The sequence below is a fragment of the Urocitellus parryii genome, chromosome 9, assembly GCF_045843805.1.
Source record: "Urocitellus parryii isolate mUroPar1 chromosome 9, mUroPar1.hap1, whole genome shotgun sequence".
NCBI classification, from domain to species: domain Eukaryota; kingdom Metazoa; phylum Chordata; class Mammalia; order Rodentia; family Sciuridae; genus Urocitellus; species Urocitellus parryii.
Window position 1 is genome coordinate 106,678,050 of NC_135539.1, and position 20,620 is coordinate 106,698,669.

The 20,620-nt window shown below is 43.4% G+C and overlaps 2 long non-coding RNA genes across 2 annotated transcripts in view; one reads left to right on the forward strand and one right to left on the reverse strand.

Moving 5' to 3' along the window:
- Nucleotides 1-939: 939 nt before the first annotated feature.
- LOC113181805 (uncharacterized) lies at nucleotides 940-9,445 on the reverse strand. The gene is made up of 3 exons (XR_003300631.2): nucleotides 9,065-9,445; nucleotides 3,673-3,722; nucleotides 940-1,289 (listed from the first exon to the last, which is right to left on the reverse strand). It is a non-coding gene; the product is annotated as an uncharacterized LOC113181805 (long non-coding RNA).
- The window catches only part of LOC144256911 (uncharacterized), a 39,006-nt gene continuing 27,300 nt past the window's right edge, over nucleotides 8,915-20,620 (forward strand). Inside the window, exon 1 of the long non-coding RNA XR_013344314.1 lies at nucleotides 8,915-8,980. This is a non-coding gene — a long non-coding RNA (uncharacterized LOC144256911). The remainder of the gene's footprint in view (nucleotides 8,981-20,620) is intronic.

Below are 20,620 nucleotides of genomic sequence, written 5' to 3' on the forward strand. Positions count from 1 at the left end.
CTTGGTATACCTGCCCCAATTATTTCAGGGAGAAAAAGTTGAGGAGGGTCTCCAAGGCAACCCGATCTTGACTCCTCCCACCCCAGGTCTCCTGCAGGCCTTGGGCAGAAGGTGGCCAGCACAACCAGAAAGTAGAGGGTATGACCCAGCCAGCAAACAGAGGGCTCTCAGTTAGTGTGCCAGCCTGTAAATTGTCCTTTTGTTTTGCAGGCTTTACAGAACATGGTTTTATTTCATGTGACTGTGCTATTTCAGGAGGAGTAAATATTGCCGGCGGTCTGTTTAAAAAGGCCAATGACCTGAAATGTTTTTTTTTTTTAATTTTTTTTTCTTTTCTTTCCCGTTTGAATCATCTCCAAGAAGCAGGCCTGCCCAAGCATCATGCAGTTTTAATTTGTTACCTTTCAATTCCAACCTTCCCTTTTTGTCTTATGATATGTGAGGCTGACCAACAAAAGGGGGCAAAGATATAGAGATAAAGAGGTGAAGTGCTGGCCCAGGCTTAGGGACAGAAGGAAGAGATGTCCAGGGTGTCACCGGAAGAGCGCAGGGAGTCCTCAGCTTTCTGCTGCCTTCACTGCTTCCGGAGCTGGTGTTTGACCTATAATTATAGTCTCTTTCCACTGATTTCCTCTGTGAAAATAGCAACATTCAGACTAAGTGCAGTGTAGGAAAAAAAAAAAAACACTACATAAAGAATCAGGGATTTATAAATACAGTTAAAATTACAGGATTGTTACCCCCATGGTTTAGTTCTCTAAAGAGGGGGCTGGGAAGAGAGAGCACAGTTCTTCAAACTTGACTCAGGTCCTAAAATACCCAGGTGTGACTCTTTGGGAGGCAAGTCAAGCAGAGATTCACTGCAGGTTTCTCCCCCCCACACACACACTGAATGCAAAAACATTGTTTTTCAAAACAAGAAGAAGAAAAAGAAGGCTGTTTTTGGCCAGGATTTTTATTTGACTTCTTGAGGATTCTCACTTGCCATTTATTTGTTCAGTTTCTTCTCATCAAACTTATTATCTCTAAGAACAGAGAGGGGGAGAGGATAGCTATGTCTTGGCCCTAGACCTGTCTGTCTTCTGGGGCCTTCATTCATTCCCTGGGGCAAACAATGTGTTCATGTTGGAATTTTCATTTTATGTGACCCAGCACTCTGGTCCCAGCTGGTCCACACTGGCCCTTTTGAGGGCTGTCTTAACTTGGAGCAGATGAGAAATTGTTGGCTAAGTTCAATTCTGGTGATGGAGACAGATGGAAATACAGGCATGGGAATGGAGACAGCCTCTCTGCAGTGAAAGAGAAGGAAGCCACCGTGAGTAAGGAAAAGAGATGAGAGACAGAGACAAAGGTTTGGTGCCCTGAAGTCTCTGGTTCCTGTGGTTCCCAAGACTTGGATCCATGTCCCCCTAGCTTTTGCTCAGTTCGGAGAGTCAACTTTTACATGGATTTCATGAGCTAGTACTTTCCCTCTTTTGCCTGAATTGGTTCATGTGGGAGTTCTGATGTGTGTGACCAAAAGTCTTAACATAATAGTGCAAGTGCAAAGAATTCTGCAAAGAAGTTGACAAAGCAATAGTTTCATTGCAACATCTGAAGTTGGTTTCACAAGGATTAAGGGCACACTGCTCTACTTTTCAGAAAGACAAGTGTTAAGAGAAGAATGAATTTATCTCAAGTAGCATTTATGACCCAATAATTGAAAAAGAGGAGGAAACTGGGAGGGAAGCCCGGGGGCCTGGCCTCTGCCTTCATGTGACTCACCTACAAGCTTTCCAGATAGCCGATCTCCAGAAAAGGCTACCATATTTACCTTCCCATCGCCCGTGACATTGTCTTAACTCTCACTGTGGAATCTGCAGTTGGCCACCGAGGAGAGCTGCAGAGCTGACTGACCATCTTCAGCATCACTGTCTTTCCTGTGCTTAGAGTTGACACCTCCCTGCAGAGTGATCCCAATACTCTCTGGGCGTCAGCGAAGCAAATGTAATGGCCTGGCATGATGGTGTAGAAAATGTCCTACACTGGGAATCTTAGCACTTGGATTGCAGCCCAAGTTTTGTCACCCACCATTTACAGGAACAAGCTAAGACCCTGGATCTAGCTTCTCATCTGCTAAATAAGGAATTGGGCCTGATGATCTCTGAAGCCCCTTCCAGCTCTCATATTCTAACTATTAAGTCAACTATGGGCCTAGAATTTTTCTCTACAATGACCAGTATTTGCTTACCACCAAAAATAGGATAAGAAAGAAAGAGAGAACAACAAATCAATTTTTAAAAAATATTTAAGGTGATATGATTTTTTTTTTAGAAAACTCAGGTTATTTCTAATATACCATTAGGTTTTTAAAAAATAACAGGTTTATTGTATAAAAAATGCAAATACAAATAAATACAAATAAACAAAAGAACTTAATCTAACCTGTAATCCTTCAGAGATAATATCTGTTAATGTTTATGTATATAAATTAAAATACTTTCTATAAGCATGTTATAGAGGGTATCACCCAAATTTTATGTATTAGGAACTTAATCCCCAAAGTCATATAGTAATTATATTTGGAGGTGGGGCCATTGGGAGGGAATTAGGATTAGATGAGGTCATGGGGATGGGGCCTTTTTATAAGAAGAGAAAGTGGAGCTAGCATGATTCCTGTTTCTCGCCATGTGATACCCTCTACCATGTCATGATCCAGCAGGAAGGCCCTCACCAGATGCCAGGTGAGGGTGGAACCATGCTGTTGGACTTCCAGAAACATACGGTGAATAAACTTCCATTCTTTATAAATCACCTGGTCTGTGGTATTCAGTTATAGAAACAACAACAAAATAGCCTAAAACAACATGCAAATACATTTTTTCTTTATGAAAATAGGATCAGACTATCCATTCTGTTTTTCAAGTTGATCTTGACATTTAACAAAAAATTGAAAAAACATTTTTTAATGTTAAAACATATACTTACATAGCATTGACTTCAATTGCTATATGGTAATCTGGTGTTTGGGGGGACCTGAATTTATTTAAATAATCTCTTATGGCTGGATAGTTGGATAGATTTATTTTTCGGTAGTATTACCAATATTATAAACATACCTTGTGAAAACATGTATGTTTTTTCAGGCTTCTGAGTGCGCAGCAAGCAGCAACTCAGCATGATTAGGGAGATAGAGGTATCACACCCCTTCTTTGTGGATTCCTGTGTTGTGCAAACTCTCTCAGGTTGCAGCGAATGATTTGATTTCTCTCTACCATGCACCCTCTACCATTCCAGTCACAACTGATTGCACTGCCATCTACTTCTCCTGTAATGGAGCTATCTGGAAGCAGACCAAAAGCCTCTGAGGTGTCTGGCAGGAGACCTATTCCCTAAGACAATTTCATATTCTGGCTGGACACTGGGCAAGCTGAACAAATTCTCCCTCAGGGCATTAAATGCAACTATGAGCAGCCTCAGTAGCAAGGGCAGGAGCAGACATGGTGCTGGATTCAAGGGTTGAACCCCATCAACTGAAGCCACCAGTGAGTCCCTCACAACCCGAGAAGAAGAAATGTCTGCCAGTGTGGTTCCCAGAGCCACCTTACCTGACTCCAGGTGACTGAACCAGGAAGATAAAGGTGTGACCTTCTGGAACCTGAGAATCTGGAGCCTGACTCCATCATTTCTTACCTGTATGATCTTTGGCTCGTCCCATCACCTTCCTGTTCCATGTTTCTCATCTGAAAATGAGAATATTGAAACCTACTACAAAAGATCACTATGGCAAATAAATGGGGGGGGGAATATATATATATATATTCCTTTAGAAGAATGCCTGTCGTACAGCTGATATTATCATGCCTCTGCCAGCAAGCTGGATTGTACCTAGAATCTCAGGAGTTTAAAGGGTCTCACAGGTCACTGATATCCACAAGGACAAACTAATGACTTCAGATATCCTAGTATTAGTTTACTCTGTAAGTGCTCCTGATTCCTCCAGCAGATTGGTGAACTCCTTGAGTTCATGGCCATGTCCACTGTGCGTTGCACAGGGCAGTGCTCAATCTGTGACGGATTCTGCTGACTGGTCGGAAAGCCTTCTCCTTGCAGACCCAGCACAGCCGGTTTGGACCAGTGTAGCGGGCAGCTGGGCCAACAGCCTAGCTCCCCTCCCCCCAGGGCAGCCTTCCAGAATCAGTGCTCCCTGGAGGGCAAAGCACCAGCAGCCCTCACAGCAAGCAGAAACCTGGGGCTGTATGCAGAGCCAAAGCCTTGCGACTGGAAGTTGCCCAGCAACTACCATCACTCCAGTTTCATGTTAGCTGTAGAAAAGTCTTCTAAACAGGACAGCTAGAACGGAAGGAGCTCCACAGCACCCACAGCAAGTTTAGAATTCAAGGTTTCAATGGGAAGAGATTCAATTTGCTTTTAACATTACTTAGTGCTGGATATTCTACTGGGTGTGTTGCATAATCATATTAACAGCTAAGACATAGCACAACCACCTGATGACTGCTATGCCAAGCATCTTACACACACTAACTCATTTAATCATTATCAAAAACCATTGAATTGGACTGGGAATGTGGTTCAGTGGTAGAGTGCTTACCCAGCATGCATAAAGTCCTGAGTTTGATCCTTAGCACCAAAATAAAAAAATAAATTGAAGTTAGATAGTAAATTCACTTCATTTTACAGATGATAAAACTGAAGCACAATAATTCGTTCAAGGCCTTACAGCTACTAAATGACATACCTGGATGTGCACATAATCCCTATTCAAAAGCTTTACAGTTCAAGTTCAACTAGGATCAGGTATGCATGTAGACATTTAATTCTTATGGTATCACTACTAGTGAGGCTAATGCGGTTCCATTCTATGGATGAGTAAACTGAAGCTCCGACAGGTTAAATATGTTCAAATCACATAACTAACAAGTGGCAAATATCGTGCCAACTTTGTCTAGCTCCACCATACCATGGCACAGGAAGAAAACCTTGTAAAATGACAGGAAAATACTCAGTGAGTTTGCAAAGGAGGTGATGTAAGATTACAAAAGTTGGGAATGTGTAAATCGAGTCTGCTGGAGGTAGAACTCAGGCCCAGCAAAGGGTGGAGGCTCTAGACCCAAACTTCTGTTTATCTGTCCTGTAGCTACTTTCAAACCACACCAATTAGCCAGATTGGTAAAAAGATTTAAGTCTGTTAGTGGCAAATTTCTAAATGCCTTTTAGACAGGTGAACCTTGCAATGCTGGGAGGAAAAAAAAAAAAAAAGGCTCTTAATGCAGCCAAATCTCAATTGGAAAAATCTCAAAACTCTTCTCACCCTCCCACTCACTTCCTAAACTATCTTATTTGGGAGAGGGGGTACCAGGATTGAACTCAGGGGCATTTGACCACTGAACCACATCCCCAGCCCTATTTTATATTTTATTTAGAGACAGGGTCTCACTGAGTTGCTTAGCACCTTGCTTTTGCTGAAGCTGGCTTTGAACTTGCCATCCTCCTGCCTCAGCCTCCCGAGCCACAGGGATTACAGACATGCGCCACTACACCTGGCACTATCTCATTTTTTTATCTTCTTATCTCCTCTGCCCTTGAGGTTTTTCAGCCCAGCTTCAAGTTATCTGTAATTCCAGGTAGTTGCAAACCTAGAGTCACATACCTGCAAGGAGCCTCAGAGAGGACTCACTGCCTTTGTCTGTTTTAAATCTACTTCAAGGGCTGGGGTTGGGGCTCGGTGGTAGAGCACTTGCCTAGCATGTGTGAGGCACTGGGTTCAATTCTCAGCAACACATATAAATAAATAAAGTCCACTGACAACTAAAAAATTATTTTAAAAAAATCTACTTCAAGCAATAGTTACTTCTCTTTGGATGTTTAGTCATTTTCTCCCTGCCTGAAGTAGGTCTGCTCATTAGTGGGGCTGAGTGACCGGCTAGTGGCAGAGTTATTTTAGGCCTCTGGAGGTAGCTCCTTACAAATGACTTTGTTGGCCAATCCCCTACTACCACCACCAGCAGCCCAGGTCCTTATGGGAGGATCAGAGGGTCTATCCCGCCTTTTCCAAACCCAAAGGTACTCTTGGAAGGATCACCAGGAGTATAGAAATAAATAGGATGTATTCAGAAACTCACACGAAGATAACAACAATACCAGGGGACTGTCAATAATCTGGAACACCTGTATGAACTTGCAAAGCAGAAACTATCGGTGCCTTCAGGGGTCCAGAAACCTCACCAAGGAAAAGGCCCCAGGAAGGAACTGGGGCCCAGAGAACCTGCAGGCCTGGAAGGCAGCATGGTTTTTCCATTGAAGGCAGGTGGCACAGGTTTTGCAATCTGACCTTTCCCCTGCTACCCGTGAGACTACAACCACAGACACACCTTGGCATTCCCAGGCTTTATTTTCATTGTACAGGTGTCTGGGTGGCTCCCCACAATAAAGAGGAAATGAATGATGACTATAAAATTAAATTGTATTTTAGATCGATCTTTATCATCTTTTCCAGGCACTAATTGATTATCTCGCTCCTTGCAGATTGACTGAGTGAAGTCTGACCAATAGAATAGAGCCATATGCTGAGCTCAGTGTCTCCCAGTCCAATCCCCGAGGTGACTGCCTTCCCAGTTGTGGCACTGCTGATGCCCGAAGCTCCCAAGATAACGATTTGTCTATGGCACCACTAGGCAAAACAGGACACCAATAATCTTAGTTGCACATCAGTAGTTTCTCAACAGAAGTTAACAGCAGGTACTAATTCAATGTCTACTAAGTGTCAGATACTCTGGTGAGTGCTCCAGGTGCATTAGCCAATGAATCAGTATGTCACCGCCATTTTACAGATGAGAAAATCACAGCGTAAGAGGTTAAGTCACTGCCATTGACTGGTGAACTGAAAGACTGCCTCATTACTGACATCTCCCATGCACCTTGAACAGGCTAGACCCAGGAAGATGTTCAACATGAATTCTTAGCCGGGCATGTGGCTCAGTGGTAGAGTGCTTGCCTAGCATGTGTGAGGCTCCAGGTTCCAACCCCAGCACTGCAAAGCAACCACAACAAAAAACAACAACAAAATATTAAATGGATGAATGGACAGGTTCTAAATGGTGCAGCAAAGCTCAGAAAGGAAAATGTAAACAGGGAAGCAGAGAGGAATATATTCTGCAGGCTAAGTAGAAGAGCTGTGGTAATCGACAGTTGTTTCAGCCTTCCCTTTCTCTGTGTATTTATCCCATTGAGCATTTTGAATGGGAAGTGTCTAACTACTCTGTGGGTGTACGTACTGGTTGCTAATTTTGGAACACTTGTGAATCCTGGGTCCAGAGTCATGACCAAGACTGGTGAGTCATACTCCCCATGCAGAGCACCTCCACATAGGCTGTCAGGATAACCAGCAGTCTCCAGTGTGTCCCCTGCTCAGGCTGTGTCATTTTACCTTCTTTTTTAAAATAATATTTTTTTTTAGTTGTTGACAGATCTTTATTTTATTTATATGCAGTGCTGAAAATCGAATCCAGTGCCTTACACATACTAAGCAAGCGCTCTACCACTGAGCTACATCCCAACTCTCATTTTACCTGAAGCTGAGGGTGGGGTCAGGGTAACAGCAGACTTCTGGATATCCCTGCCCTTTGGAAATCTAGAGGCTACATAGGGTCTCCTGGGGACCTCCTCCTCTTTCCTCCCATTCTCCTGGAGGAGTTCATCCCTGCCCCAGGATATCACAGCGGCAGGCAATGTTTCCATCGGCCCCACTGTGTCTCTCCAGGTAGGTGCGTAAAAGAACCCATCACCAGGTGACTAGTTAGCCTCTTTACCAAAGGGCACATCCCATCCCATCCTCAGAGAAAAAGGTTTAGAAGAATAAGTGCCCCAGAGACAGAATCTACACATTGGGTTAAAGTCACACAATGGCACAAAGAGCTGGGGTAGAAAGAAGCAGAGTACGGGGGACAAGACAGAGAGGGAAGTGGCTTGGCACCTATCACAGACTCTTGGGTACTTAAAACACAACCTGCTGGCTCTCTTTCTTATTGTGGGTTTTTCAGGCTCCTTTGCCTGGTCATGCTAGATGGCTGAATTCTTGCTCCTAAGTCTTTCAACTGGAAGCGATGTAGAGCCAGGGAGAAAGAAAATCCAAAGCAGGTTGCTGTGCTTGTGAACTACCCTGATCAAGTTCTGATAAGTGAAGTGGTGAGGCTAAAAGTTCAATGGAGAGTTTCATCCTCTCTTCAGATTTTGATTTTGATCATTTCTACCCTCCCTTTAAAATAAAGAATGGAGGCTGAGACAGGAAGATTTCGAGTTCAAAACCACCCTCAACCACAGTGAGGCACTAAGCAACTCAGTGAGACCCTATCTCTAAATAAAACACAAAATAGGGCTGGGGATGGGACTCATGGTCGAATGTCCCTGAGTTCAATCCCTGGTACCAATACAAATAAATAAATAAATAAATGATATAGAAAAATGGGCTGGGAATGGAGGTGTGCACCTGTAATCCCAGGAGCTTGGGAGGCTGAGGCAGGAGTATCCCAAGTTCAAAGCCAGCCTCAGCAACTTACAATGCCCTGTCTCAAAATTGAAAAAAAAATTAAAAATGGGCTGGGGATGTGGATCAGTGGTTAAGCACCCCTGGTTTCAGTCCTTGGCACAATAATAATAATAATTTAAAAATAGAGGACAGAGAGTGGATCGAATTTGAATGTGTGAGGAGGATCTGACTGAATGAGCAGATGCATGCATGCTCCAAACACCAATTCCTCAGCCTAAAGTTCCCCCATAATTTCATTCCTCCTGACCAAACTGCATAAAGCAGGCATAAGAACAGAGAGAAGCATGCTTTTAAAAATAGATCTGACTTAGTAGTCTTTAAATAACCAAGGATTATGATATGGGAGGGGACTACTTTGCATCTCCTTCTCAACGAAGAACAGAACTGCCTCGAAGCTAAAGTGATTTGGGGTTGCTAAGAAAGATGTTCTAAAAGGTAAGAAAACTGCTAAACCAGATAAATATCTTTTTTTGAACTACCATCTTATTTGACTAGGATGATTATTGAAATATAGCCTACCTTGACTCCTAGGGGTAGAACAAATCCTCCGTATCTAGTGTGGCCCCAGCCCAGCAGCACGGGGAGCTTGTTACAGTGCAGGCTCTCCTTTTGAACAAAGTGTCCAGGTTAAGTATGAACCTGAAAGACTGAAGCACTAGGCTCAATGACCTTCTCAGATTTCTCCTCCTTGAGGACCTGATGAATGTCCCCTAGGGTGAGAGGTTGGGTAGCCCCGCTGTGGAGGAGGCCCTTGACTGCTAAGGCAGTCTGAGGTGCACTGGTGTCCCCTCCCATGCCACAGCTTTCCACATGTCTGTGTTTCCAGGTCACCTTTCTCCTCAGCCACAATGGTACCACAGCTGCCGGTCCCTGAACACATACCAGACTCCCCACAGCAAATTCCTGGCAAACCACAGTGTGTAAGAGATCATCAGTGCCTTCCTCGGAGTCGTGGATGACTCCCAGAGCAAGGACAGTGTACAGTCCAGTAGTTTGTGCAACTCCTACTCTCCTGTCAGTTGTGAGGGCCACCCGTGTTATGGTTTGGAGGTGAGGTGTTCCCCAAAATTCACATGTGAGACAGTGCAAGAAGGTTTAGAGGAGAAATGATTGGGTTATAAGAACCTTAACTCAATCAGTGAATCAATCCCTTGAAAGGATTATCTGAGTGGATTATCTGGATTAACTAAAGGCAGGTCGGGTGTGGCTGGAGGAGGTGGGCATGGGGGTGTGTGTGGCTTTGGGATATATATTTTGTATCTGGTGAATAGTCTCTCTCTGTTTCCTGATCATCATGTGAGCTGCTTCCCTCCGCCACACTCTTCTGCCGTGATGTACTGCTTCACCTTGAGCCCCAAGGAATGGAACTAGTTGCCTATGGACTGAACCTCTGAAATCATGAACCCCCAAATATACTTTTCCTCCTCTACAGTTGCTCTGATCAGATCTTTTAGTCGCAGAGTGAAAAAGCTGGCTAGAACAATCTGTATACCTCCCTACTCATTCATCTGGGGGCCACTGGACTGGAAAGGGTCCTCATCTGTTAAAGAATCAGAAAGCAACTCATATTTGCTATAAAGTGTTAAAAAGTTATTGCATAAATTATTCATAAATACAAGTGAGAAAAAGAGCACCCAAATCTAATGTGAGGGTGGAGGGGGTACTCAAAATATGGCCAACAACCCCCTATCAATCTACTTCAGAGGCATGCACGGGGGAGTATTTGCTGAGCTGTGGAGGTGAACTACTATCTTAGCTCAGGCCGTCCTAACAAAATACCATGGACTGGGAGGTGTAAACATCAGATGTTTGTTTTCTTACAGTCTAGAGAGACTGGAAGTCCAAGATTCAAGTGCCACCAGATTCAGATCTTGGCAATGACTCTCTCCTTGGCTTGGAGATGGCTGCTTTCTTGTTGAGTCTTCCCATGACCTGTCCACAGTGTATACCCATGGAGAGAGAGAGAAAGCAAGCTCTGGTCTCTCTAAACCTCTCTTATATGGGCACTAATCCTATCACGGGAGCTCTACCTCAGGACTCATGGAAACTTAATTATCTCCTTAAGGTCCTCCCTCCAAATACATTCGCAGTGGGGATTAGGACTGGAACTTGTAAATTTGGGAGGCACAGTCCATAACAACTACTAAAGTAATAGACTTCAAAGAGCCTGTTTTCTAATCTGTGTTTCTTAAGTTCTTGACTAATATTATTAGCATACTTTTAAGATTATATGTAATAAAAATGAAAACATTTTAATTTTGCATCTTTATAATTAATGCTATGGACATGCAATTCATTACGCTAAGGGCCTCTTGACATCACTGGGCTGTGGTCCCATGACCAGATCAAAGAGGAGCTGCACGGAATATTTACTGGCAGTAAAGAAAGCAGTAGAGATCAGGGGCTCCAGAGTTAGAATGAGCTGGTTCCAATGTGATTCTATGCCTTCCTACCTGTGACCTTTACAAACTTTGATTTCCTAGTCTATGAAACGGAGAGATTTAGTGTTCCTTTCATCATTAAGTATCGTTATAGAGTCATTGTGGGGATTAAATTAAGTAACACATGAAAATCCCTGTCACTAAGTAGACATTGAATACACTGTAGCTATTGCTATTGTTGCAGTTGATATCATTAATCATGATATTTATACTTCCCGGCACATATGTGTTCTTTCTGCTATCAGCCTGATACTTCCAAGGAGCAGGGATTAAGATTCTCTCAATAGACTCCCTCTCACCTTCCTGAGTGTCTTCTGCTTATATCAGGGTGCACCCAGTCCTTGGAGGGCACAAGAACCATTGTGGCCACTTGCCTGCTTATTGGCCCAGAGAACTCCTCCAGAGTCCTGAGCTCCCAATAAAACTTGCAGCACAAGTTAGGACTTGTTTTATAGGAAGCCAGGAGTCACCCCACCCTGCTAAGACTGATCTCCACTTACACTTTGAGGGTTACACCCTGCCCACCTCCCTTTACATAATTCTATCCATGAGTGCACACGTGTTGCATTAGTCAGCGTTCTTCAGTAGAACAGAACCAATAGAATATATATATAAAATTATAACAGGATATTTATTAGACTGGCTCACATGTCAGAGGCTGGATAGTCCCACAATGGTCATCTGCATGCTGGAGAGTCAGAGAAATCAGTAGCTGCTCAGTCTAAGAACCTGGAAGCCTTTAGTAACAGAGAGACCAATCGTGCAGTCCCAGTCTGAAGGCTGAAGGGACTGAAAGCCCCCTGAGAACAGCTGATATAATCTGTGTTCATAGCCTAAAGAATCTGGAGTGCTGTCCACAGGCAGCAGTGGCAGAAAAAAAAAATGTACCTGTTCAAGAAGGGTTGAGCATGCACGTGTGTGAGATTTACCTTTCTTCCACTTTTTCTTCCATGTGAACCCCAGCCTGCTGCATGATACCACCCATGCTCAGGGCAGATCTTCCCCACTTGTTTGCTAACCCCCATGCCTCTCTTTAGAAGCACCCTCACAGATGCACCAGAAGGGTCCTCTATCAAGTTTCTAGGTGTCCTTCAATCTAGTCAAGTTGAAGACCAAGATTAAGGATGCATATCATGCAAAGGCCTTGAAGGCCATGATCTTTCTTTCATTTTGACTTTCATTTCTGACAACAGGCACTTTAGAATGTGCCCAGAATTTCAAGGATGGGTCCCTTTCACTCTTCCAGAATAGCAAGAAATATCATTTCTACCCTGCCCCTGTGACCCTATCCATACTTAGTGACATCAAAATTTATTGTCCTACATCCGTGGAAGACCCCCATCCCCAAAGTCCTCATCCCAATGCCTTGGACCAGTGCTCTTAAACCAAAGGAATGGCTTGGCCTGCTGGGTAAAGACCTGGAGCACTGCTCCTCTCCTAGATCCACTCCCAGTCAATCACCTAGTTATCTCTTCCAGGAAGCTTCCCATCTTCTTTCCCATGCCAAAATGGGCTAGGGGCTATTGAGCTCCAATGAGCTCACGTAACACTCTGGCTCACCTCTGTCATTCCCCATTGTATTGCCATGATCTGTTTCCCTCTGCTTCCCACCCTAAATTGAGTTCCAGGAGGACTGAGACTGAGGATGCGTTCTTCATCTCTGCATCCCCAGCACTTAGCACTGTGGCTACTACCAAGTGAGCATTGATACAGTTGAAAGAAAGGGGGGAGGAAGAAAGAAAAACAAACTTAGGAAGTAAGAAAGGAAAAAAAAAGAGGGGGTGGTGCTGGGGATATAGCTCAGTTGGTAGAATGCCTGCCTAGCATGCACAAGGCCCTAGGTTCAATCCCCAGCACCACAAAAAAAAATTAAAAAATAAAGGAAGAAAGTAGTAGAAAAAAGGGTGAAAGAATAAGGAGGGGAAAAAACCTGCCTAGGAAGAAGGAAATAACAACAGGCTGGATGGAATTCTGCAGAATTCCCAGTGGCACGGACCAGTGAAGCTAAAACCCATCCTCCTCTATATTTAATCTTTCAACTTCTCCCTCCCTGTTATTAATATAAAAATGGAATGGGTTTATATGAACTCATTAAAATCGTTGGCTAAATAGTCATGATGGTTCCTGGAGCCCTGGGTCATCAGCAAGCCCTATAAAAATACTTTCTACTGACAGCAGGGCATAAAACCATCATCAAACACAAACACTGAACTCTTTCCTGGTCACAGATACAGGCTCCACTCCATGGCCAAGGTCAGTCACTTCTTTTGTGTACATGAGTCCTCCACAGCTGACAAAAATTTCCACATACATCCATGAAGATGGGGAGAGGGACCAAAAAGCTCTTAGGAATTCACTGGTAATAATCACCTTATAGGTATTGGCACAAGTGAAGAGAGGAAAAGGCCCAGAAAAATAAACAGCAAAACAGAACAGCCAGATAATCAAGAAAGTATCCATGTGTGTACACATACATACACACTCAACAGTTTAACTTCCCTAATAATGTTTTGCACAGATTAATAATTAAATGGCCTTGTGTGTTTTGAATAGAAGCCAACTCCTCGGCAAGGAGAGGTGACAAAGGAGCATATCAACGAGGTCAACAGGAATGAGTTAGCCAGTCCACCATGCAGATAATCTAGAGATTCTTGAGTTCATTCCCTCTATTTCTCAAAAGTTTTGTTTAACTCATCATCTGTTTTTAACTCAAAATTTTGTTAAACTCAACATTTTAGAGATGGATTAGAGATGGGGTATGGAGAAAGTTTCCTATATAAATTTTGGCCTATTCCAGCTAATCTAGTCAATACAGAATAGAGGCAATCATCCGACCCTGAAACCTGAACCAAACTTTATTGGTTGTATTTGGAGAACAGCTTCCCTGAGCTTTTGGATGTAAACAAAGCATCTTCTCCCTTCAGCAGAGCGTGTCTTCTATAAATTCCCTGCCATCTCTCTTAACAGAGTATTTCTCACGATTTGCTTTGTGATCAGGAATTTTGTTACGGATTGTAGAAATCATGTGGGAGTTATCTTCCAAGGTACTGGGAAAATGAGTGTAGGAAAATCTAATCTAGTATAGATGACTTTAAAAATAATGTTGAATGTCAATCTTGTCTCTAGGATGAGCAGAAGATAAAAATTAAAATTAACAGAGTCCAAAGGAGCCCGACTAGTGCTCAGGGAGGGAAGGTGGGGAAATGGGAAAGGAGATCATGGAGGAAGAAGGTGTCCTTGGACTCAGTGGGGAACCAAATCAAAGAAAGGCAGGTGCTTCCCAGGAGAGCAGAGTCTTGGGAGCAGGTGCCTGCTCAGGCTTGTCCCTCCACACTCTATGCCCTTTCTTCCTCCTTCCCGCCCTCCTTTCTTTCCATTCACTTTTATTGACCACCTGTGTGTTAGATCCTGCATGGGGAGTGGGTATAAAGATAATAGAAGAGCCCTTAACCTCAAGTAATTAAGTAGTAAAGCTAATAACCAACAAGTTCAACAAACTAAATTATGTAACCATATCACGGGGCCTATGTTAATAAACGTGTCCTCGCCCAGTGGGCCTCAATGGAGGACATGGGCATTTCTACCCAGCAGCCAAAAGTTCATGTAGCTGATTTCACTAACAAGCTGGTCCTCAAAATTTCTCCACGTCTATGCTTTGGAATAAAAGAGAATAAAGAGACCAGAAAACTAAGTGCAATAAAAGAATTTTGATTGGGTCTTGTTTGGGGGAAAAAAATGTTAGAAGACATATTGGGGAACATTTTGGAAAAAAAATTATGTGGATTGGGAATAGGCAACATTAGGTGAATATTATTAAGTTTATTACTTAAGGTGAATATGTAGGAAAATGTCCTTATTTTCAAGAGATGGTTGTTTTTCTTATATTGATATGGATTAAAAGTATGTGTGTATGTATATGGTAAAATGCAGACAACCTAAGTGAGAAATGTGTCAACAATACTATTCTTTTGAGTTTTCTGTTTAAAAATTTTCATAATAAAAAATCTGATAATTTTCTCCTCTTGCAAGTTGTTGTAAAAGTGTCTGCAGTAGTGTGTCCATTCCCTAATAAATAATCAGAGATGACATCTGTCACGGACCAGGTGATGCTTGAGTGCTAATGTGCATTTTCTTCAGTCCTCACAGCAACACTGCCTTGTGTATGGACTGTCCTTTACAGAGGGGTACTTCATTCTGCCAAGCCTCAGTATCCCCTCTGTGTGACTTACACACTTGGTAATTAGCATAGCCAGATTCCAACATGGCTTTCATCTGGTTCCAGACTACCTACTCTTTTTTTTTTTTTTTTTTTTTTAATCTCTCACTATTCTGGTGACTAAAACTTCTGGGATCAAGGCACCAGCAAATCTGGTGTGTCTGGTGAGAGCTTGCTTTCTGGTTCATAGATGTAACTTTTTATGTCTTCCAATGACAAATGAAATGAGAGACCTCTCTGGGGCCTCTTTTACATGGTGTTAGTCTTATTTATTTATTTTTCCCTCTAAAACAATTTTTTTAATTTGTTCTTTTTGGATATACATGAGTAGAGTGTATTTTGACATAGTATACAGACATGCTGTACAACTTCCCATTCTAGTGGTTGTACATGATGTGGAGTTTCGCTGGTCATGGATTCATATATAAACATGGGAAAGTAATGTCCGATTCATTCTACTGTCTTTCCTATTCCCATCCCCCTCCCTTTCCTTCATTCCTCTTTTAATCAAATGAACTTCTATTCTTCCCCTGCCCCCTTATTGTATGTTACCATCCACATATCAGAGAAAACATTGATGTTTGGGTTTTGGGGGATTGGCTTATTTCACTTAGCATGGTGAACTCTTTTTTTTTCTGTGTGAAGTGTTGTTTATTAATTTTTTAAAAAATTATAATTTGTTATGTATGACAGCAGAAAGTGAATTACAATTCATATTACACCTATAGAACACAAATTTTCATGTCTCTGGTTGTACACAAAGTAGAGTCACACCATTCATGTCTTCATACATGTACTTAGGGTAATGATGTCCATCTCATTCCACCATCATTCCTACCCCCCTGCCCCTTCCCTTCCCCTCACTCCACTTTGCTATATCTAGAGTTTGTCTAATCCTTTCATGCTCCTCCCCACAACACCATTATGAATCAGCCTCCTTATATCAGAGAAAATATTCCGCATTTGTTTTTTGGGGGGATTAGCTAACTTCACTTAGCATTATATTCTCCAACTCCATGCATTTACTGCAAATGCTATGATTTTATTCTCTTTTAATGCTGAATAGTATTCCATTGTGTATATATATATATATATATATATATATATATATATATATATATATCACATTTTCATTATCCATTCATCCACTGAAGGGCCTCTAGGTTGGTTCCACACTTTAGCTATTATGAATTGTGCTGCTATAAGCATTGATGTGGCTGTGTCCCTGTAGTATGCTGTTTTTAACAGACTACCCACTCTTAACAGCAACCCTCTACTTACAGTCTCCCAGAAAAAGCCTTGAAACGAAACGCCTAGTTTGAAGGAATGGTGACAGGGATCATTGCCATGGTGAGTGAGGGAAAGGTATAGAAAGAAAGAGGAAGTGGGAAAGGGAGACATGGCCTCACCCTATGCGCCAAATTCCTCCCTAGATCATTGCTGTAAAGGGCAGCCTGTGAACCTGGGAGTACAAACAATCATTACAGGAGCCTTTCCTGGTTTGCCGGGGAACAGAAAGGCCTCCAGCATCTGCCAGGGGAGGAGAGACCTTGGTGAGTGAGGGAAACGGAAAAGAAAGAGGAAGCGGGGAAGTGGCCTCACCGTATGGGCTTAAAATTGTTGGGGGCAAATTGAAGCTGTCAGACAGGGTATTTTTGACAGGAGCAGCAGACAAAATGTTTTCTGTTTAGTAGAAAAATTGCCATGCTGTTTCACATCACTAATGAGGACCTGGAAAAATATCCTGACTGAAAGATATAATGGTGTTTTCTTCCCAGAAGGTGGCTTAATCAAAGTCTCATTGTGTCTGGAGTCTGAATGACTCTGCCCACCACCATTCAGACTCGCAAGGCAATCTGAGAGAGCTGAGCAGGGCTGGGCTGCTGTGAGCCATCTACGCCCTCTCACCTAGTCCCCTTCCTGACCTGGGCCAGAGAGAGCAGAGGGCAGGGTGTGCCCAGCCAATTGGCTTTTTACAGGAATTTCAACTAAGACCTCAACCTTATTTGCCCTCGGATCCAGCCTCCTGACTAACGAGCCCGTGCACATGGCAAAGCCTGAGTTGCTTATCCAGCCTGGCAGACCCACCACGTACTCATCCAGGGTCAAGTTGTGCTTTGCTCTTGGTGTAGGAAGTGTAAGAATTGGAGAAATCATGTAAGAAGTCAGGAGGACGTAAACATTCCAAGCACCCGTCTCCCAGGGATTTGGCATTAGAACAAAAGTCACTTTTTTCCTAAACCTCAACTTTTCCTCAGAGGACAGTTATCTTAAAGATGTACGTCCATTTAGTAGACTGATCTAAGTCTGGATGAACCACTTAGGCAGTAGGGCAAAGGGCCCTTATGCAGAATGTGGGGACTGCACCGGGATGTTTGCTTTAGTTATTTTAAACAAACACAATTGTGCCAGCAGATCTCAAATTTCTAGAAAAATCACAGCATTGCAACAACACTGTGGACCAGGAGCACCACACTCTGAAGTTGGTCTCAGAAGACAAAGAGTTGAAGTCATTTCTGATGGTTTCTGATAGGCAAAATTCATTTTGACTCAGAGGAAAAAGAAATTGAAAGGTACAGAAATGACTGCCATTTTAATAATCCCTAAATTAAAATTAACATATTTGTTAAGATAAGTAGTTTTCATGGGAGCATTATCTCCTACAGGTGTCCCTAGTCCCAAATAGTACTCCCACCTCTAATCCACCCTGTGTATCACACATGACTATGAACATCCTATGAACTGCTGCAATTTCCCTCATTAAAAGTCTTTGTGACCCATTTCTCTCAACCAACCCCCCACCTCACAACTGATCTCCCTTTCCCTGGATTCTCTAAGCCTTAAAATGCCCTTCTTCCAGGGAACAATTTTTCTGAAAGGTTAGCATTCTCTCCTGCCCTTTACTATATAAAATGCACCCTCTTAATTTAGCCTACAAGGCTGGCCTGACCTTTGTCCTGTCCACTTGGCCCAGACATATCTGCTGCCACACCCCCATACGGCGCACCCTTTGTTCCTGTTACAGACTTCTCTGAATTTTCACCCTGTCTTTATTATGGTGTCTGTCTGTGCCTTTGTGCTCATGGCTTCTTAATCTAGAATGCTCTCCCTCCAAGTCCACAGAGTAAACTGAGGCTTGAAGATTCTGTATGAATCTTCACGAATAAACCACATCCTCAGCAGAGCCCATCCAGAACGCTCTCTCTTTCTACACACACACACACACACACACACACACACACACACACACACACCATACCCCCTGCCCACCTCCCCAGCACACAGTGATCACACCACTTACCAGTACTTACTGTTCACACCTCTGCTGCCCACACAACACTAGGAGCACTTCCCTGGGGACAGAACCCATGAGGTGCTCATCTTTGAGTTCCCAGTTCTTCACACACTGCCTGGCACTCAGTAGGTGCTTCTTATTCTAAATCCTCCAACCATCAAGGTCAGGCTTAAATTCTCCCTGTTCCAAGTCTTCCTTGACACTCCACAGGAAAAATGTGTCTGCTGTGTCCTGCATCACCTGTAAATCAGTACTTCCGTCTCTCTGACACTTGTTTTATTTTCTGGGATGTTAAAATTTTGTTCTTCTAAACTGAAACATGCTTTAGGAAAGTCAATATTTTGTACTTTCTCCCTCCCCTTCACCAAGGTTTGGTTGCCCATTAATTATTTTAGTTGGTCCTTCAAGACATCAACCTCAATTGTTTTCAAGTCTCTTAGTGTGTGTGTGTGTGTGTGTGTGTGTGTGTATGTATGTACATATATATAGTTACCCAAAGGCAGACTCCATTGCCCCCTGCCCCCGCCCCTCCACTCAGAGGCCTAGAGTTTCTGTAAGATGAATGTTTTATGTTTGGAAGTTGCAGGGACGCAATGGCCTAACAGGATAAAAAGTCCTGGCATCATGCCCTGGCCACCTTCCCCATTGTCGGTCCTCCTGCTTGGCCTCTTCCCAGTCTGGGCTCTGTTCTCCCTTCCCAGGGCCAAAGGATTCAGAGACAACCCCAGATTTACACATTGAAGTCCTTCTGATTTTCTTGGTGTAACTCCTGTGGTCTGGCTCTTGCTGTTCCCGTAGTGCTCCATCAACAGGACCTGCAGCTCGGTAACTTACCACGGCTCAGTGGCCTGAAGGGGGAAAAGGAATATAAATTGCTTCTTTTCAAAGTGACTTTGGAAACACTTTTCTTTCCCCCAGTGTCACCATTTCAGAAGTTCTAAAATACAGATCTGGAGAACAAGAAGAATGTGGAAAACACTCCCCTTGGCCTTCTGCCTGACACTCATAATCACCTGAAGAGTCTAGTTGCCTGGAGGCCTTTAGCCAGGAAGGCTGTGTGCCAGTGTCTCCAGGCTGCCGGGGGAGGTGGGGGAGCTGCATTCACAATGGCCTCAGGGTTGGGACCTGCCATCAGGAAAGCAGCTGGCATCTTCACCCATCACCCTCCCTTCACCTTGAAGACCCCACCTTATCATCCCGTGGCCATCTTGTCACAAACTACCCCTCAAAGGTCTTGGCAGAGAGCCAAGAATTTTGTTGAAGGAAATGAGTCTGGTTTCAATGTCAGGTCCCCCAGCACCCCAGCCTGTATCCTTCAGATCCTGGGCTTGAGTGTTGTCAAGATGGGAAGCTAAATCCATGCAGCTATGCAGACTCAAGAAGTGGGAAGGTGTTAAGGACACAAGGACAAAGTCAAGGACTAGTTAGTTATTGGAGAGATGGACACACGTGGTCCCGGGCCAGCCGGGGAAGGACAATGTGATATCATCACTGTTAACCAAGGATGACCCAAACCAAATCCCAGATCCAAGAACCCCTCCAAGTATGTCTGTGGTGTGGGGTGCGGGGAGAGCCAAGCTGCTCACAGCATCTTGGAGACTGTAATAGCAAGTTAGAACTCAGTCTGGGGATGTCTAGGTTTGGGGAAGGAAATAAAAGTTTGTATCTTAGTGAGAGAACACTGAATTATTCAACGCAGGGTCTTGGTCCAAATCACAGAGCAGATTCATAACAAGGAATCAGGATACTTAAGTGGGCTACAGGCTGAGGGTATCTCCTCTTCTTCCTACTGGTGCCAGGCCTGGTCCTAGACTTGGGCAGGACTAACCTTACAGATAGAGCTAGATGATCAGCACCATAAGGAAGAGAACCAATCCTACCTCACTCTCTACTCAGTGAGTGCCTGGCACATAGTAGATGCTCAATGACCACTTTTTTTTTTCAATAAAGGTATTTTTTTAGTTGTTGATAGACCTTTATTTATTTATATGTGGTGTTGAGAATGGAACCCAGTGCCTCACACATGCCAGGCAAGTGTGCTACCACTGAGCCACAACCTCAGCCCTCAATGACTACTTATTTAGTGAATAATCATTGTGTAATTTTTGGGGGGACAAAATCAG